The sequence below is a fragment of the Notamacropus eugenii genome, chromosome 1, assembly GCF_028372415.1.
Source record: "Notamacropus eugenii isolate mMacEug1 chromosome 1, mMacEug1.pri_v2, whole genome shotgun sequence".
NCBI classification, from domain to species: Eukaryota; Metazoa; Chordata; class Mammalia; order Diprotodontia; family Macropodidae; genus Notamacropus; species Notamacropus eugenii.
The window spans coordinates 736377679-736398279 of record NC_092872.1 but is presented as its reverse complement, the minus strand read 5'-3'; the positions used below and the strand labels follow the sequence as shown (position 1 = coordinate 736398279).

Genomic DNA, 20601 nt, shown 5'->3' with positions numbered 1-20601 from the left:
ATGAAATTACTGATGAAGTCAGAATCCTCATCTTCCAAAGACATGTCCAATGAATCTCAGAGTTTGTTTCTTACAATCAGAAAAAAGGATCAACTGCTAAACTGTTACTTCTCAGCTCCCATCAATGGAAATTGCCCGGGAACGAATGTACTTTAGTCTGAATCTCACTTCTGCAGTGCAGTCTTACAGAGGCTTATAGGTGAGCCGTGAATTGCTATACACAGATTTTCTGCTCAGTAAATCATGGTTTATGTAAAGGGAATTGATAGAGAACAAAACACAAAACTGAGTCCTGGCCAGAAGGGCAAATGTCAGTACAGATTCTCTTGGATAGCTCCACTTCAGCAAAACTGGCCTAGAGGAACAACAAGTCCCTCACATATCACCTGGAGAAAACCAGAATACTCCAGACATCACTGAGCAATACCAGGCATTGCATAAAGACATTTCTAAATATCACCCAGAACTTGCTACAACTGCAGCTTGGGCACACCTCTCTCTTTCCAACAAATGTAAATCTGCTCAGCCCTTAGTTTCAAGATCTGTCCCAGGTTGGTCTACTCAGTTCTGTGTGGGTTTCCTGGATTGGACACTCTGCCATGACAATGTAATTACTGAAAAGAAAAATAGAGGAAAATGATAAATTCCTACACTTACAAGAGAAAGAAAATATAACAGTATATTTTGACTCATAGGGGAAGTGAGAGGAATATAAAATCTTCACTGAAGGAAGTCACATGACTCCCTAAATGGTTGCACTCATTTGTTTCCAGATGGGCAAATATATAAAAGAAATATGGAGACTTTCATTCCTATGGATGGGGTAGGTTGCTCCTTGCCTAATGTCAGCTCACTCAACAGCAATAACTGTTCTAAGATAGAAAAAGGGCACATACTTCAAGAACTTCTGCCTCTTCAAGGTGTTAACTGAATTCCAGGGGGCCTGGGGTCTAAGGACTTTCATTCTCTTTACTGCTTAAATATCAACATGAGGTCAGATCAGGGAAGGTAGGGTGATAAAAGGCTGAACCTGCTCCAATCTGAGCTTCCTGGGTACGGGCCCTTTGCAGGGGAGTGCAAATGAGGAAGTAGATGACTACTCTTTAAATTTGAAGGTCAATCAGACACATGGTTAACTGACAAGAATGGGAAAAAATTCAGAAACAAAAAGTGGAGAGAACACCCGTTGTCTCATGCTGCATGGGCCTGCCTTTCAGCTACATCTATAAGGGCTTCTTTTCAAGCATCATAATGAAAACAAGCCCAGGCAGAGAGGCACTTTCTTACAAGGCTTACAAACCTCGTTCAGTGGACTTTCACACAGCTCTCCTCCTGTTATACTGTTCAGTTCACCTAAGAACAAGGATGAAAAGGTACCAATCAGATCTATATGTAGAAACAGGAGAGTTTCTCTGTCTTGTGCCCAGAGCTTGGAAACCATGGCATCAAAGACATGAGAAAGGAAGGAAGCAGTTGGAAATACTTTTCTCAATGTGGGGCATCTCCCTGAAAATTAGCCCAATTTCCAAGCCTGGGGAAGCCAAGGAGTCATTCAGACCACAGCAAAATCAGTTGCATCTGTCACCGGACAAATGAGGAACTGTCCAGCATCAGAAATGACCTGTCCTTCTGTAGATTTCCAGGCTGTGGTCTGCCAGCTATACCTAAGGAACCACAATGGGGCATCACTCAAGTCCATGTTCAAGCCAAAGACAATGGTGCAAGATGAGTGGATTTTTTATATTTTCATGAGTTTTTAGAGTGAACTCTCTCTCCCAGCACCCTTATTGTTAGATCCTTTCAGGGACCTTTTCTTCCCACTCCAGTCTCCACAGAGAAGTGGAGAAAGAAGTCCATGAAAACCTCTGGGGACCAGAATACCTAAGGCATCTCCACCTGAGTCTCTGTATCTGAGAGGGGTAGGAAAGTACAAAATTATGTTTTGGACTCTCTTTCCCTTAAAACCTAGCAGAGGCTCTACTACATACATATCTTCTTAGGAAAGAAATTGCTGTGACCTGGGTTGACTGTGTAGACTTAATCTCATGAAAATTTCCCCCAGCAATAAAATAAAATAAAATAAAAAACCTTTGGTGCTGGGAATTTCCCTGATAACCCATAAGCTTTATAGCCTTGAAGTTCCCCCCGCCCTCACTTCCCTGTGCTAGGTATAATATAAATGTCCCACTCAGGACTTAGTATAGTCTTCTGAACTTCTGTTATACTTGTTGGTTGGTTGGTTGTTTTCCTTCACTCTCAGAGAGGACCAAAATGGCATCACTTTGTTGGAGTCAAGTTACAATGTCCAATTGTGGGTCATCAGGCTGAATACAAGCTTGGAGTGCTCTACCACAAGTTGGGCACAAATACTCCATGAGAACGTTTGGGGTCTCTAAATTTGAGAATCTCAAATTTCTTTAGAGCTACCACAGCACCCACAAATCCCCTCCTCTTTTCTCTTCACTCTTTGGACAGAGACATAGCATTATAGCCTCAGAGATTTTAAAAAAGGAGCCTCAAAGATTACTTTGTCCAATAGGTTTATGACAGAATTCTGCTCTCCTATGACTAGCCTTTGAGACACATGCAGACTCATATTTTCTACCTGAGTAAGGCTATAATGACACAATCTGGGGATACATATTTTGCTCTTTTGATGTTGGGGATAAAGAATTTAGAGCTTCTAGAGACCCTGGATATAATCTGATTTGATACCTTCATTTTAGAGGTGAGTAAACTGATGTCCAGAAAGTAAAATGACTTCCCTGCATTTACATAATATAGAACAGATGAATTCTGGTCTTTTGACTCCAAAACAAAAGCTCTTTCTACTACTCATTACTGCCCCCTAGAGAATTACGCAAGCATCATCCACTCAAAATGTAAGTGAAACTGCATGTGTCTATGAATCCTTACTATGAGTATTCTATCTTAAGGATCACCAGAGTTATAAGGTATCTCAGAAGTTATTAAGCACAAAACATAAGACATGTAACTGAGCATTCTAGGATGTATGGTTAAATTTAGCAGAAGAAGAGAAGGAATACAAGCCTTGGGATAGCCTAAAGTCATCAGTTGGGAAACCAGGCTATTTCAATATTGCCACTGATCATAGGCATCCCACATGGCCTGGGGGAGGAATGACAATGACAGTGGTATGGATGAATAACTAGAGGAATGGAATGAATGAATGAAGATGAATTTTATTATTCACTGTGTTATAAGCTGGTGATACAAATACCAAAATAAAGATAGTCTTTGATCTCAAGATGCTTACATTCTAATAGACAACACATGTATAGGAGTGGCCAGGGAAGTATAATTTACCATGGACAGTTAAAGGGATGGTAACCTGGAAATGAGTAGCAAGTAAAGTGAACCATCTCCAATCTAGAGAGCAAATCTGCAGGGTAAGAGTGAAAAAGTGGTTAAGTCTTCTGACAGGACTTTGGAGGAGACCAATAAGTGAAGCAGGCAGTTTTTCCTCACCAAGTACAATTGAGCTGAAGTCATAGAGAAGCCTAAAACTCCACTTTCATCTTGTCAAGGAAATCCATAGGCATAATGTGTTCATCACACATGGTCAACATGCTAGTAATTCTGACACCTCTGTATTTGAATCAGTGGTTCCAGCTTGCAGGTTTTCTATTTCACACATATGATGGCACATGGTGTGATCATGTCATGTGATTACTGCCTACAGGAGAATGAAAGATAAAAGATGACTAGGAAGATGGAAAGATACACATACGGATACAGACATACATATATGCATGTGTATACACACCCACCCATACACACATATATATGTATATATGTGTATGTATGTAGATAGATAAGTAGATGAAGCATTCATTTAGTTCTTACCATATGCCAGACTCTGTGATAATGTCTGAGAACACAAATCCAAGCAAACAGGACAGTTGCTGCCATCAAGGAGGTTACTCTATAAGAGGGGAATATTATATATAAAGGAGTTTTTAAAACTAGAGGGTGGGCAAAGCAAAGATGGTGGAGTAAAAGTAGGGGCATGCTTGAGCTCTCCCCTCAAATCCATCCAAATACCTGTAAAAATGACTAAACAAATTCGAGAACTACATAACCCACAAAATGATAGTGAAACAGATCTACAGTCCAAGACAACCTGGAAGGTTGACAGCAAGGATATACTAGCTTCAGGCTGGGAATCGAGCACAGTCCAGTGCTCCAGGGGAAGATGATAAGAGGGGAGGGTGATAGAAGGGAGAGCAGACTGGTGGAAGGGGCAATCAGAATACATGCCATTTTGGGGTGGGGGAGGGCAGTGATGGAGAGAAAATTTGGAACTCAAAATTTTGTAGAAATGAATGTTGAAAACTAAACACACACACACACATATGTATGTATGTATATGGTTGTTGTCCTTCTTTCTAGAAGAGGACCAAAATGACATCACCATGATAAAGTGAAGTTTCAGGGTATCCAACTGTGGCTCATCATCAGACCAATATGGGCTCGGCATGCTCTGCCACAGATAGATTGGGCACAGATAGTCTGTGTGAATATTTGGGGTGATTACTCCAAATTTGCACATCCTATGTTTCATACACTCTCTCTCTCTCTCTCTCTCTCTCTCTCTCTATATATATATATATATATATATATATATATATATCTATATATATATATATATAGATATATATATATATATATATATAGATATACAAATATAAAAGGAAAAATCAGAGCACATTTAAAAAATACGTAACAAATAGCTTATTGTCAGGGTGGTCATATGACTTTAAACAAACACAAAAGTATATAACCTCAGAGAACTCAACATACTCTACCTCAAGGTCACAGTCAATTCAAAACAAAGTGTCCTGTTGGGGGTGTGTCCTTCTCCCCATGCTGCTGTTGCAGGTTCCCACCTGGCACTCTCAGGTATACACATGCTCTAATGAGCCAAAGAGTCCAAGTCTTTGCTCTCTTCCACCGGAAGTCTTTGCACTCCCCCACTTCCAAGTCCTGAGGGGTGGTGTGATGGCAAGCAAAATAGTATTTTTTGCTGTTTTTGTTTTAGTATAATCAAGTGCCTGATTGAATCTGGCTTTTATCAGTCAAGGGTCTTTACTAGGAGTAAAGTACAGAAAAAAGAGTTCTAGAAACTGTATATGTATTTGTATTGTTAATGTGATTAAAGATCTTCCCCACCCATTAATGGGTCTGCCCATTAAGGAGAGTTTGATTAGGGAAGATTTGTAGGAACATTCATAGCTTTTGTTAATGAGGCACAGGTTCTCAAGGGTTACATCCCCCTCTGTTATGGTCAGACAGTTGTACCTGTCTGTTGAATTATGGTCAGACGGAGAAAGCCATGTCTGTTGATTACTTTGGGGCTTACTGATTGGAAGTGGGTTTTTTTGGCCATATGAGGAATCTGGGAAGCTAAGGAATCCCCCCAGCTTTGAGAACCCAGATGTCGTTCTCCCCTGTCTGGTAAGTATGATCAGGCAGCTGGACCCCAATTGTCTGTTTAATTCAGGCAAAGGAAGCTAAGTCTGTTGACTTTTCATTTATCTGTATTTTCTTTGAGGTTCAGAGTGTTGATTCCCTTGAACTAGGTGAATGATACGTTTGCTTGGTTAAAGGATTGATAAATGTGCTTGATTAAAGTGACTGGTAACCCCTTGAAAGATGTTTTCCTTTTATGAATGCATATCTAAGAACCTGTGATAGCAGGCCCCCTGTGCATTTTGGGGTACTTACTGTTGCAGGTAGCTGGGCTATAAAGCCAACAGCGTAGGTCCTGAGATTGCGGCACCTCCTCACTCCCACCACAACCACTTCCACCCCCTGGGTCACAAATCATCCTAGAGGGGTTGCAGGAAAGCCTTCTCACTGCTCCTGCCCTGTTCCAAAGCCTCCTGGACTCCAGGCTGATTTCGTGAGTTCCTATTCCCACAGGGTCTGACCTTCTAGACTCTTGCCTGAGTTCAGACGCAGACAGCTCTCTGCTCCTGCTTCATGGCTCCATTCCAAGTTCTCTCTGCTCCTGCCTAGGTCCAGGCACCAAAGGCTCTGGGGTCTCTTCGTACCCCCAGCCTCTGGCCTGTACAACCCCAACTCCACGACAGTTTGTCCTTCCATGGGGAGGGGCCCCTGCAGTCTGGGTTCTGGGCACAGCACACTTCCAGAGGCTCCAGCACTCCAGTCCAGTCTTGGGCAGGGCTACCCCAATGGAACCCTGGCTCTGGCTCTGACCATCTCCACCTCCCACAGGCTTGTTTTCCTCCCACAGACTCTGTTCCAACTTGTCTCCTCAGAAGTGTTAGTGGGATTGGGAGGGGGAAGGAGAGGTTAGCTCCCAGGGGCCCTGCTCCACACCCAGGAAATTGCTCCCATCACTGCTAGTCACCTGTTTGCCCTGAAGCTGCTGCTGCTTCTGGGACTCCACAGAACCATAGCCACCACAACTGGGATACAACAGACAATGACCGCAGTCCTACAAAAACCCATACTTTTCTTTTAATCTGTGAAGATCCTGCCGACTGCACCAAATGTGATGCCAAGGCAATACCTGTAGCAGCTACATGAATATGCATATGTATTCCCAGGGTTTATTGGAAAAATATAATGAACTCTCCTCCTCCAACACAAAAGCAAAATATTTATTTGGAACATTTCTATTAGGATAGCAGAAGGCAAGATTTAGTAAGGTACTCATCACCAAAACAGGGAGGGCTAGCATTGCAAACAAGTTCCCCTCAGTAAGTTCTGGCCTCCATCTGTTTCTATTACCCTCTGTTTCTCTGTCTGCTTCTCTCTCCCAACACACCTTTCACTCCAAGCAAGACAATATATACTGTTTCCCATCAAGGACTCAGCACTTGATGGACTTAGTACCAAAGTTTATAAATCAGCACTTAATTGGGAAGGTGGGAAGCCCAATTGGCTGAGCACCAGGGCTCCATGTGAGTCATATTAAGGGGGAGGGAGGATCTTATATTCCATTAACCTTACCAAAACTGGGCCCCTGCTCCCCCCTACCAAGTGACCCAGATCCCTGGTTTTGAAGATTTTAATGCCCATGAACCCCAGATCTCAGGATCCCAGTGGGGAGAAAAAATTGGGTTTCAAGGGGAGGGACTGTACAAAATTGTAGGCAACCCATATACTGGTTAGTGGAAACAAGGTTTGAAAGGGGGGTACTGCTCTTGACTACTGGGGCCCTGACCCTCTGTTCTCCTATCTGGGGAGACGGAGTCCAGTAGGGTGGTTGCACTCCCCTGCAGGTGGCCCAGACCCCCTTTTGGAGTGCTGGACTGCCCAGCAACCCCATATCATGAAGTCCCTCTGGGGAGAAAGAAATCAGCTCCTGAGGGGGGTACTGTTCTTCTGCACTCTAGCCAACCCATACATTGGGTGGTTCTGTGCAGAGGAAATCAGTGGTAGAAGGGGGTAACTGCACTTGAGTACAGGCAGTCCAGACCCCGGAGTTATTCCTTCTCTGGGGGGAGGTCACTGGGGGTCAAGGGATTGGGGGTGGGGGGTACTGTACTCTTGTAAGAGCAAGAAAAGTGGGACTCTTTTTTTGAAGTTTAGTTTGCTAGGCTCAGACTAAACTGAAAATGGCTGAAGGGTGATTCACAGCTGTCAGTGGGTTGTGATGCCTTCTGACTCTGAGCCTATTAGTTGAAACCTATACATACTGGGAGGCTGGCATTTTGCTTTGGGGGCTTGCTTATGAATGGAACTTTGGATGCCCTGGAGGGGACTCTGCGTAGCTGTTTGTTAAGAGCCCCCAGCTACCTAGAGGTTTGTGCTCTCCCCACCCCCTTGGTGCATGTAAGTGGTTGTTTCACTTTGCTCAGACAACATGAGCCCTTTTTGTTGAATCTCTGTGCTAATTTCGCTGCTTGTATTTACTTCTTTCTAATTAAAGTAACATTATTTACCCCTTAAATGTAGCTTTCCTTTAGCAAAGCAGAAGGAAGAGCCTGTGCTAGCAGGCCGTCCTGGGTGTGTTGGGAAGTTTGCTAATGTATTTGGCGTAGTTAGCAGGATCTGCATAGACTAAAGGAAAGTGTGGGAATTTGTGGGACTGGGATAGTTGTGGGCTCAGTTTTTATGTTGATTTTTGTAGCTGTGATGACTGTGGTTTTATGGAGTCCTAGGAGTAACAGTAACCTGAAAGAAACCAAGCAAGCAACAGTAGCAGGAAGGGTTTCCCCGGTGCCCTTAGCAGGGCCTCTGGGAGATAACCTCTCCTTCCCTCTCCTTCCCCCTCCTATCCCACGAGCCCAACAGTGACAGGAAAGCAAGTCTGTGGGAGGTGAGGATGGCCAAAGCCAAGGCTGGAGTGGAGTAGCCCCTCCCCAGACTAGCCCGGAGAGAGGGAGACTCTGGAAGTGTGCTGTGCCCAGAACCCAGACTGGAGTGGCTCCTCCCGAAGTAAGGCTGGGGAGGGGGAGCTTCCCTGGAGTTGGGGTGGTGCGGGAAGGAGAAGGATGCTGGAAGCAGGAGCCCTGGAGTGTGCGGTGCATGGAATGGAGCAGTCCCCTCCCCTGTGAGGTGGGACATTGAGCAGGAGCAAAGAGCTGCCCACACAGGAGCGGGTGAACCCAGACGCGAGCCTGGAGCTGTTGGTCCCCAGACCTGCCGGAGGAGGAGCCTCGGAAAAGCTTCCTGACAAAACGTTTGCAGCAAGGCAAGAGCAGTGAGCATGCTTTCCTGCTGTGTCTCCCTGGGATGAGTTGGGACCCAGTGGGGTAGCGTTGTCTATAGTGGGATGTGGGGAAGTGCTGTAACCCCGAAGACCCACCCTGTTGGCTTTGTGGCCCAGCCACCTCTCAGGGAGGGGGCTGGAACTGTGTTAAGACTTGGACTCGCTGCACCTGAGGGTGCCAGGTGGGAGCCTGCAACTGCAGTGTGGGGAGGAGGACACACCCCCAAGAGGACTTTATTTGGACCTTTGGTCTGGCGCACCAAACCACCGGGGTCCCTCTAGGGACAGAGACCCTGGGCATCGAGGTGGGACTGCACTCGGTTCCAGATGCCCCAGACCTCCCAGTTCTCCTCTGCGTAGGCACCTGAGACTCTCTCTTTGGAGAGAGAGTCCCAGGGTCGAGGGGGTATTGCACTGGAATGCAGGCACCCCACACCCAAGGTCTCTCTGGCTAGAGAGTCCAGGGGTCAAGTGGGGGTACCGTGCGTCTCTTCCCTACTTAACAAATACAGAAGGTTTAGGTAGGAGGAACGTTTGGATTGGAGAGGCAATTTAGGTGAGTAATCCACCTCAGCCCCCTAGCACCGAGACTGATGAGACAGTGAGCGTAGCCATCTGGAGGGTGAAGCTGAGAGACGGAAGGTTGCCCTCCCCTAGAACCTTTGGTAACCTTGGCACTTCCTGCTCCATGGGGTTGAAAGCCACAACTACAGACTCGGGTGGCGCCTGGAGTAGGAAGGAGTTGGGAATCCTAAATGGAGTTTTCTGGTTGAATGGGTAAGAGTAGTAGCGCATGCTGCCACCTTGTGGTTATATATGCAAACGTTGTCTGTCAACGGAGTCTCAGCCAAAAAGGAACTATTTACTTCATGAGCAAGCAGGATTCCTGCCTCAAAAGGTTTCCAATCTGTGTGTGAGTGACAGATTGTTAGGGTTGTTTTACATGGAATTTTTATCTATAAAGTTGTATGAAGTTTCTTAGGAACATCCATTTCTTTAAAAAATTTTATTTTTGCTTTTCTGCCCGCCCCCCCCTCCCTCCCAAGCGCCACTCTGGCGGCATCGCGCTCACACCGAGCTCCAGGCGCCAGCAGATCTAGCGCCGCCGCCATGATCATCTACCGGGACCTCATCAGCCATGATGAGATGTTCTCCAACATTTACAAGATCGGGAGATCGCGAACGGGCTGTGCCTGGAGGTGGAGGGGAAGATGGTCAGTAGGACAGAGGGTACCATTGATGCTTCACTCATCGGTGGAAATGCCTCTGCTGAAGGTCCTGAGGGTGAAGGAACTGATGCCACTCTAATCACTGGAGTTGACATAGTAATAAACCATTATCTGCAAGAAACTAGTTTCACAAAAGACTCCTACAAAAAGTACATCAAAGACTACATGAAATCAACCAAGGGCAGACTTGAAGAACACAAGCCAGATAGAGTAAAACCTTTTATGACGGGAGCTGCCGAACAGATAGAACACATCCTTGCTAATTTTAAAAACTATCAGTTCTTCATAGGTGAAAAATGAATCCAGATGGCATGGTGGTTCTCTTGGACTTCAGTGAGGATGGTGTGACTCCCTATATGGTTTTCTTTAAGGATGGTTTAGAAATGGAGAAATGCTAACAAATTCAGCTGATTACTTTGAGTCACCTGTCGTCATATTTGGCTGCTGCTTTTTGTCATCTACACAACACCAGGACTTGGACAAACTTGGACTGATGTCATCTGGAGCTTTATTCATTTATTTCTGACCTTGATTTATTTGGAGTGGAGACATTGTTTTTAAAAACATGTCATGTAGGTTGTCTAAAATAAAAAGCATTTAACCCCCCCCAAAATCTATATTTTGCTTTATCATCATTAAATTCTTCCACCCTGTAAATCTCACCTTCTCCATACCATGATATTTTGTTCATTTTTCTTTTATCTATCCCTACCATGAACTTCACCACCAATGAGCAAATTTTTTACAAACTCGGAAAACCAGTGCCTTAAATACTAAATACATCATCTGGCAAAACAAATTCCCATACTGGCCATATCTAAAAATATATTTTTCTTACTTCGTTTTAAATTCCTCCCCTGTTTGATAAGAAGTGAATGGCATGTTTCATTTTCAGTCTTCTGGATGTGTGGTTTCTCAATGATTTGACTAGAGATGTAAAGTCTTTCAAAATAATTTTCTCTATAATGACTTTATCCTTATGTAAATGGATCTAATTCTGTTTCCTTTCATCTGCATCATTTACTGAGGTCTTCTCAATATCCTCTGAAACTGTACCTTTTGTCAATTCTTTTTGCATAAGAATATTCCATTACAATATTATGCTACAACTTGTTTGGTCATTCCCCAATAAGGATGACACGACATTAGATTCCAATATAGGCTACCATGAAATAAGCAGCTACAGATATTATTGTAAATATAAGTCCTTCTGCTTATGGTGATTTCTGTGGGGTAGGTACTTCCACATATGATATTCTAGGATTCCAGGGATTCCATTAGGAATAATAGCCCCAAGAATCATCAGCCTGAGTTTGTTTACTCCCTGCACCCATGATCAATCACCTCAAACTTTACCTGCTTTTAGTAAAAAAAAAAAAAAAAAGCAATGAAGACATTTAAAAGTAGATGGAAAGTCCAAGAGAACAGACTGGAGGTAATTATGTACTTTTGGCCTCTGACTTTAAGATCTACTGAACTGAAACTGCTAGGAGTTATGGTGGTGGCCTGAAAGACACTCAAGATGCAAGTCATGTGAGGAAAAGACCCTGGAATGCTTTCTGAAAGTAGAAGATGATTTTACAACCAATGTCATCAAGGAAATTCTTTAGACCCAAAGTTGCCATTACCTGAGGAATCCCTAGGGAGAGGTACCAAGCAGTTGGCCAAAGTAAGTTGGGTAAGAATAGTCTAGGGGTCTCAGACTATGTCCACTGAGATATATGAAGATGAAGAGACAAGTAAGAAAGGAATTCCTTAGGACTCCAATTCCTGTCTGGGAAAAGAAGATGATACTGATATTTTTTTCATTAGTATTCATGTTCTTGTCTTGAGAAGAAGAAATGACACCAGAGTCAAAGGGAGCTATAGGCAAACACAAGCTATGTTAAGCATTTCTGAGTATTCCTCTCACCCCTTGATCACTTCTAGGATCCTGCTGAGAGTGTCTTCTCTAGGTCTTTACAGAGATGTTCTCACATAGCTTTGCCCCACAGAGCAGGGAGGTTGGTGTTAGGGGTAGGATGCTAATTAAATTCAGATAAAGAAGACAAAATATAAGTTGGGGGATTCCACAGTCCATTGAGGAAAACACATTTCCAATCCTTAATTTAAATCCTTGGTTTAATGAATGAATGAAAATCATTTATTGACACCAATTGTGCAAAGCACCATTCTATTCATTGTAGGTACAAAGACAAAATAATAACATTCTAATGGGGAAGACAATACACAGGATCTGTCATCTGGAAATCAGATGGAAAGACCCCATAGGTGCAGTGGTAAAGAAAATGATAATGCCTCCTTTTCGGTATCATTTCATAAAATCATAGCTAATTCTTTTGTCAAAACAGCAGATAATGCCAAAGGCTTGGGTGATTAGAACTTTCTTTCCAGGTGTTTTGTGTTTCTGATTGTTAAGGAACAATGGAGGGGATAGAACCCTCAGAGGTGGTTGACAGGAGATGTTGGTGGGGACCAGGTTATTAGCAGAGTTAGTGGTCTGAGGAACATAGTTATTCTCAGTTCTGTTGGGTATACCTGCCCATCAGTGGGGGGAGATGTATCACTCCCATCAAGAGGAGTGTTAGTTTAAAAAGATATTTTTAAATGTCTGTCAATGTCCAATCACTATACCAATAAGGGGCTGTGGCTTATTGATACCAGCTTTCTAAGTACTGAATCCCCTGAATCATCGGGGGGAAAGAGGCAAATTAGTTTTGTTTATGAAGCTGGAGGTCCCCTGGCTACATTCAATTCAATTCAGTCCAGTGCATCTGCTCTGTACAGGACACAGTAGGCACATAGATGTAGGTACAATGATAACTGGAGGAAGCTTTCTTGTCAGTGGGCACTATCTCCCCAATACTGGACCCTTCACTAACTGGGTTATTTTCCAGGACTTGAAATTGAATCTCACAGGTAATATTCTGAATGCTGATGTCTTACTGTCTGAAGGTCAGTCTTTCTTCAGATAGGTATTATGTCTCATCCCAGTGTGTGAATCTGTGAATGTTTGGTTCTTAGGTTGCTGGTCTTAGAGAGGCTTGTCTCATCTTTATCCCTGGGCTTTGACTTCCACCTTCATGCCAGTGATCACCTTAACTATGAGTGAGCTCTCCCTCATCAAACTTCTCATAGCACTTTCCCCAGATCTTTTGCACTTTCTCACTTTCCTTCATAGTAGAGTTATTTTTGTGCTCCTGTCCCCCTCCCACGAGAAGGAATGAAGTGATAAGCAAGTGACTCTGAGATAACTTTAGGGTCTTCTATAAATTCCTTTAATCAATTCTTCTTCCTCCTTGGAATTCTTCTTTGTATCTCTTACTCACAGCCTGAGGTCTAGATCTCCTCCCACAGCCACATACTTACATATGGTTTTGCTCACTTCCTCAATAGTGGCCAACAATTAATCTTCTCTCTAATGGAATTCCCAGTTGCTGGGCTACCTCTTCTGTATGAGAGTGGGGCAGAGCTCCAGACACCACATAAAACAAGAGGTAAGGATTGGAAGGGAAGGCTGCATGCCTAAATAGTAGATTATGAAGTAAAGGATGTTAGGAAGATCATTAAGGAATGAAATCATTTCTTTATGGATCAGGGGATGACTAGGGGTATGAAGGATTTCCCTCTCAAACACCTTCTCCAGGACCCATCATGCATGAACACACTACCCTCCACAAAGTCAGCATAGGTTTCTGGTTTGATATAATGGAATTTTTTTCTGGAGATATCTGGGCACATTTGTTCACTATAAAGCTAAGTAAGGCCACATGTGTCCTTAAAATTGTAGGTTCCCCACCCCTGGTCTAGACAGTAGAATTTGAATGCCATCTTTCCCTCATCTTTAAGGCCAATACACATAGTTATTTGTTTTGTTTTCCATTATAAACACTGTCCACTTCCCTGATGGTTGAGCAAATCATTCCTTTTTTTATCCTCATCCATATTCCATGATTAGTCCAGAAAAGTCATAAAGGAGATGTGTTCTCTGGACTTTTGTTCCTTATGAGATCCTATCCAATGTGTGCCTTCCTATATCAACAACAGAAACAGAAAATAAAATCTCTAAAAGGGAGAAAAATTATCAGAAGGGATAGAAAAATGTAAAAAAAACAAATTCTATACATGATGATGCAAATGGTCTTATAGATAGGATGTACTGGAAAATTCCAGGATGATAAGTCTCTCAGAAGAAAACAAAAAATCAAAGAACTATAATTATAATGCAGAAAACATTACAAAATTGTCTAGGAGTTTTTAATATAGACAACAAAGTACAGATCAAGAGATTTCAAAACACTTCCAATTCCAAGATACATGGTGGTTAAATTTAAAAGTTTGAATGACAAATACATTTTCCAAGGGGCAGGGAGAAAGATGTTCACATAGAAAGGAAAGGCAATTTGCAGAACATGGATAATTTTATACTCCAAAGGGAATGGAATAGTGTAATACATAAACAAAAAAAAACCAGGAGTTGATAATTTAACTTAAAAACACCTGCAGGTAACTCAAGATGCATAATATGAACAATTTTGAAGACAGAATTGCACATATTTAAAAAATAATATATACTTATGAAACATAGTTTTATTGTCTATCAAAAGCATTTATAGTGGAAAGGACACAGATTTTAAGCTCAGATCTGGTATAAGAATCTGGACAACTGACTTAATTTTTCTGGGTCTTGATTTTTCCATCTGTAAAATGAAGAGATTGGACTAGATGGCTTCTAAGTTCCCTTCCAATTCTGCCAGGCTCATAAATTTAGAACTTGAAAGGGACCTCAGAGACAATATAGCCCAACCCTCTTGTATTATTGTGGAGGAAACTGAGACCCAGAGAAGTGGAACTACTTCTCCAAGGTCCCATAGAGGCAGAGGCAGAATTTCAATCAGTCAGGTACTTTTACTCCAATCTCCACATCCTATCCATTTCACTATATACAGTTGTGGTCCTCTGATTATATTTGTTATACTGAGTCACTGAATAAAATAGACCCCATGTAGTAAATCTCAAGGCATTCATGTTTCACAGATAGGAAACCATGATCTAAGGCAACAGCAGCTAAGCATGAGTTCTGTCTGGTTGATACTACCCAGCAGGTGAACCTTTAAGCACAGGCTCAGGGGCAGATCAGGTATCATTTGGGCAAGAACTAACCTAGTTAATTTCAGAAAGGCTCAGAATTTGTCACCTAACGCATTTCCCTTGATGAATTCTTTGGGTCACAGAAAATCATGAATCCCTGTTTGAAACATTCTGGAGGGATAAGATCTTCACTGATGGAATGAAGAATGCTGATGTAACTGCAGATCTTTACAAAGTATTGAACTTTTAGGTAGATTATGGAGCTAACCTTGGATAACAAGTCAAATGCTTGTCTCCTGGTCTGAGAGATGCTCAGAGTTTCAGATTTGATAAGACCTCAGAAGTCACCCCACACCTGAAAAAGAATTCCCTCTAAAACATTTCCAATCATTGTTCATCTTGTCCTTATTCAAGTACAGTACAATGAAAGGAAAACCAATCCCTCTTCTGGCAGTCCCTTCTATGTGTTAATAGTTCATCATAACTTCCAATAATAACTTAACTAATAAGCACTTATTAAGCACTTACTATGTGCCAGGAACTTGGCAGGTACTGGGAAATTTTTTAGAAAGGAGAAAATAGTCATTGCCCTCATAGGGTTCCTATCCTAATTAGGAGAATTACATGCAAATAAATAGGAACAAGATACATACAGAGTGCATGGAAAAGTACAAGGAAATACAGAGTTCAAGGAAAATAGCAGATCCCAATGAACTTTAGGTGTAATGATTTCTCTCTTTCATTCTTCCCTTAGTGCCACCTGAGGCGTTTGTATCCCCCCATGATTCCCCTGGTGGCACCATCACCTTCTCCTGCTTGGCCACAGGCTCCTACCCTAGATAGATCTTGTTAATTTGGGAGAAGTCCACTGCACAGGCTACCTGGGAAAAGGGGAGCTCCAATGTCACCCTGCCCAATGGTGATCATACCTTTTACCTCTGAGTCACCCTGGAGCTCTGCCAGGGAACTCAGGAACAGGTTACAATTGTGTGGTGGAGCATAATGAGCTTAAGAAACCAACTGTGTACCCTGGTGTGTGTTTCAACCAAGCTGGTTGGGCCAAATCCTTGGGTATCAAACTGTTGGATTCTTCATTCTCCTGCCTATATCTATCCTCACGGTAATGGGCCAAAGGGTAGACATCCTCACTGCATATATATCCCATCCCCACTGCAAAAAAAATGCCTTCCCTTCCCTCTATTAATTTATTGGTTCTTCTCCTGTAGTTCCTGGAAAATACCCTAAGAAGAGGCCTTGGGCTGTGAAACTGAGCTTCCTAACAGGCTTTATCTTGGTGTTGAGTGATGCTAAAATCTTCATCACATGAAAGAAGAGGAAGGCAAGTATGTGTGTGGACAGAAGGAAAGAGTATGAAAAGAGAAGATTACCAAGGCATGGAATAAGTTTCCATTTTGGGGGTGCTATTGCCAATCCTTCACTTTGTAAAAAGAATCCCAGAAGCACACACTCTTAGGAATAGAAGAGATCTTGTTGGCATTCTAGTAGAAACTACCTAAAAATAGAATTTGGCTACTGCAGAATCCCCAGAAAAAGATTATATACTCTCTGCCCAAAGACCTTGGCTAATGGGGAGCTCACTACTTTATGAAGCAGGTCATTACATTTTGGGTCAACTTTGATTGTTATGACATTTTCATTATATCGAGGCAACTCTAACTCCAGTCTTAGTCTTAATCCTACTTCCAATTGGCCTATCCCTCTAAGAGATGGTGAGGAGGGTGGAATTCACAGCATCACCATTAAATGTAAGATATACAGAACCCCAATGGAAGGAGCCTTGCCCAATTCCAGGATCATAACTAACCACTGTATTAAATTGAAAAGTCAATATTGTCCTTGCAAGCAAATAAAAGTATGGACCTTACAGTTTTGCAAGAAGAGTGAAACAATGCCAAGAAAGAGTGGTAAAGAATAAGAGAGGACTCGGTCTAATGAAGTCCTGCCTGGCAGTTGTACAGAGATTTCTGGGAGTTTCCCTAAATTTATCGCACAGCTTATTATATGGTAAATGCATAATAAAAGGTCCTTGTTCATTTCTTTATATCTCCAGTATTAGCATAGTGTCTCACAATTATTACATACTTAAAAAAGGCTTGTTGAATTCAATAGCACATTCTACTTTCCCAGATGATGAAAGGAAACATCAACCCCAGAGTAAGATATTTAACTTTTAGATAAATTAATGCAAATGACAAGAAAGGGGACTAACAAATTGAGACAATCTCTTCCTCAATCAAAAATGGGTTCAATCTCCTATGCTTTCCTATCAGCCTAAAGGGCTGACAGAATAGGAAAAATTGGGGATTAAGTTGGGCTAATCTTTCCTTCAGAGTATAGACAGATTTGGGAAAAAAATTGTCCATCTGTCCAGTTCCCTCTTAGCACATTGTATGTATACTATGTCTGTATCTCTTCTTCCCATCTGATTAATAGTCCCCTAAAGTCATCATGGGCTAAGTCATCCACACAAGATGAGGTATTCATTAAGAACAGTGACTGAAACTGCTTCATCACAACTGGAGTTCAATATTCTAAGTTCATCCTCTCTTTTCTTCAGCCAAGCTCACCAGCCTCATTCTGTCTCAGAACAAATACCCTTAGAATGAGTAGCCAAAATTAGAATGACCCTCTCTTTTACTTCCTCCTCCAGCTCACCATGCTATTCTACTGGAGATTATTTGGTTTCCTCAATTCAGCCCAGTTTTTATATCCACCAGTACCCAAGTCTTGCTCCTCTGACAGTGCCTGAGGAGAGAAATGAGTTCTGTTGTGCCCCAGGTCCCCCAACTCCTTATTCTCCTCCAATAAATCTTGGGTCTAAGGTTCTGCCCTCCTGTCATCACCAGCTGGAACATCTGGTGTGCTGACTGATAAGAGAGTAGAAGTGAAATGGAGCCTGTGGTGAGGAGAGGAAACCATAGAACACAATAATCACAGGTGTTTGGAGGGAGATGCAGAGCAAGGACTGGCACAATGCCATGAATGTAGGGAGCTTTTGCAAATGTGGATGATTTGTTATTTGTGGTTCTTTGCCTTTGTTTTTCAGTCATGTCCATCTCTACATGATCCCATTTGGAGTTTTCTTGGCAAAGATACTGGAATGATTTGCCATTTTTTTCTCCATTTTATTTTACAGATGAGAAAACTGAGGCTAACAGGGTTAAATGACTTGCCCAGGGTCACATAGATAGTTAGTGTTTGAGGCTAAATTTGAACTCAGGCAGGTATCTTCCTGACTCCAGGTCCACCACTCTACTCATTTTGCCACCTACTGCCCATAGCTAATTTAAGGAAGTACTAATTCTGACCAGGTGGGTCCACTCTCAGGGGGGGTCTCAGTTTGGTGGGAGAGTAAAAGCCTGAGTTTTCAGTGAGCCCATACTCTGATGAGGGAGATGGTCCCTGTCCTGAGGAATCTTATGACATAATGATTGAGTCACTGTCTCTTCCTCAACAATGATGATCTATCTCTCTACTCTTCATTTCCTGCAAATGCTCTCCTTCACCTTGGGCTTCAAATTTCTCTGAATTTCTTCAAGATTCAAAACTCTAATTTCACCTTCTACAGAAAACTTTTCTCAGCCTCTGTACCACCCTAACTCCTATTCCTTAACTGCCTTACATTTATGTTTTATGTCTTTCATACATAATAGTTACTTGCAAATTGTATCTCTCATCAGAATATGAGCTCCTTGAGGAAGGGACAGTTTCTGGCTTCTTCCGTGTCTCCAGGGTTTAACATAGTTCATGACACCTACTGAGCCTTAATAAATGGCTGTTATGATGAGATAAGATGAAATGTCTGTTGCTATAATAGGAGAGCAATGGGGGCTCATTGTAGAATGAGTCTTACACTTCTTCTAGAAAGGGAAACATTTAGTGAATACTGTACTTAGATATTACAAAGGCACTTGGTAAAGTGATTCCAATTATCCTTTTGAATAAGATACAGTGATATCAGCTAAATTATAGGCATTAGGTAAAATTAGAACTAGTTGAATGATTAAACTTAAAGAGTAGTCACTGACTTCTTTCATCTCCTTCAGATGTAGATAGCATAGCTAATGGAAAGAGTAGAAAGAAAAATATTGTGAGAGAAATATTGAAAAAGCAAATCCAAAGAAAAAAAGTCATTTGTTCTAGGTAGAGATGACTGAAGTGTTCTATTTCCCAGTATCTAATTTGCATATGATCAGGGGCAATCTGGTAAATGTTCAGCAACCAGCTGTCCAAAAACTCACAACTCAATCTTAAGTTAAATCAGCATTATTAACATTTTCTCCATCATTTATAAAGTCTAGACAATCAGTCAAACAATAAACAAAACCCTAATTTTTAATATTTGCTGATTTCCTAGGAATAATGCTCACACCGAAAATTTACCAATTAGCTTTTGTGAGCGCATAGGCACTGGCTCCAATGCACCTTTGCATAAAATTGACATGAAGACTTTAAAAGTAATAGGTGAAAACTCTGATTCCTAAAATTGTTTTGCGACTACGTGACAAATGTATACTGCAAATTATGATATAGTTGGCAGGATTTTAAGTTGTTAGTTTTCTTGCTTTGCCTTTTTTTAGTAAATTTTTTTAAGAATTGATAGAGTTCAGTTAGCTAATCTGTTAAATGGGAAGCACACCAGTGGGGGCTCAGAACAAAAGTAAATAGTAATAACAATAAATAACCCAGAACAGGCTTACCTTTAGAACCCTGAGAGAGTAAGTTATAGTGGTAACTTCTATCTGTATAACCTCCTCTTCCTTGCTTGCATTAATTTAGGTTGTGAGTGACACAATGCAGAGAGAAAGAAGAGGAAGTTTAGCTGACATGCTTATAGTACACAGAAATCAAGTGGGATGCTTAGCCTGGAGCTGAGTTGACCTGAGTAGAACTTGGAGGGAATATATTAACTGTCCTGAAGTATTTGAAAACATTCATGGAGCAAAAATTAGATTGTTTTCTGCATGACCCCAGAGGATAAATATCAGAGAATGGGGTGGAAGTTGCAGAGAGGCAGATTTATCTTCAGTTAAAGAAAATGTTCCTAATGATGAGCTTTGTTCAGAAGTGCAATGGGGTTACCCCAGGGGTAACAGATTCTTCCTTTGTGTGGATCTTCAAGCAAAGGATGGACAACCATTTGCTGATATTGCAGAAATTGGGGGCATCTAGAAATATCTGGACATCCTTACTGATTCTGAGAAAGTATGATTATGAATTCCTATTGTGTGAGTCTTCTGATAGATGACAAATTGGCAGTTTGCTTCTGGAAGGTTTCATACACTCACTAAGTTATATCACTTTCATTCCATATGGCCTATGAGCTAATATTTTGAGCAGGAGTGACATTTCACTCTCCAGGGAGATGCTTACTCTCTTTATTTGACTAAATGAACAAGAAATTGCCTTTCAAATTCTCCCTTCACATGGTAACCTTATCCCATCTATCTCTTCCTTTTAGTTTTCTTAGAGTAAAAGAATGGCTTTTTCCAAAATGCTGTCATTTTCATTTTGATATAACAATAATGATAGGTAACACTTTAAAGTCTGCAA

The 20601-nt window shown here is 41.8% G+C and overlaps 1 pseudogene; it reads left to right on the top strand.

Annotated features, from left to right (window-relative positions):
* The first annotated feature begins 9802 nt into the window (after positions 1-9802).
* On the top strand, positions 9803-10424 carry LOC140528693 (translationally-controlled tumor protein-like; annotated as a pseudogene).
* The last annotated feature ends 10177 nt before the right edge of the window (positions 10425-20601 follow it).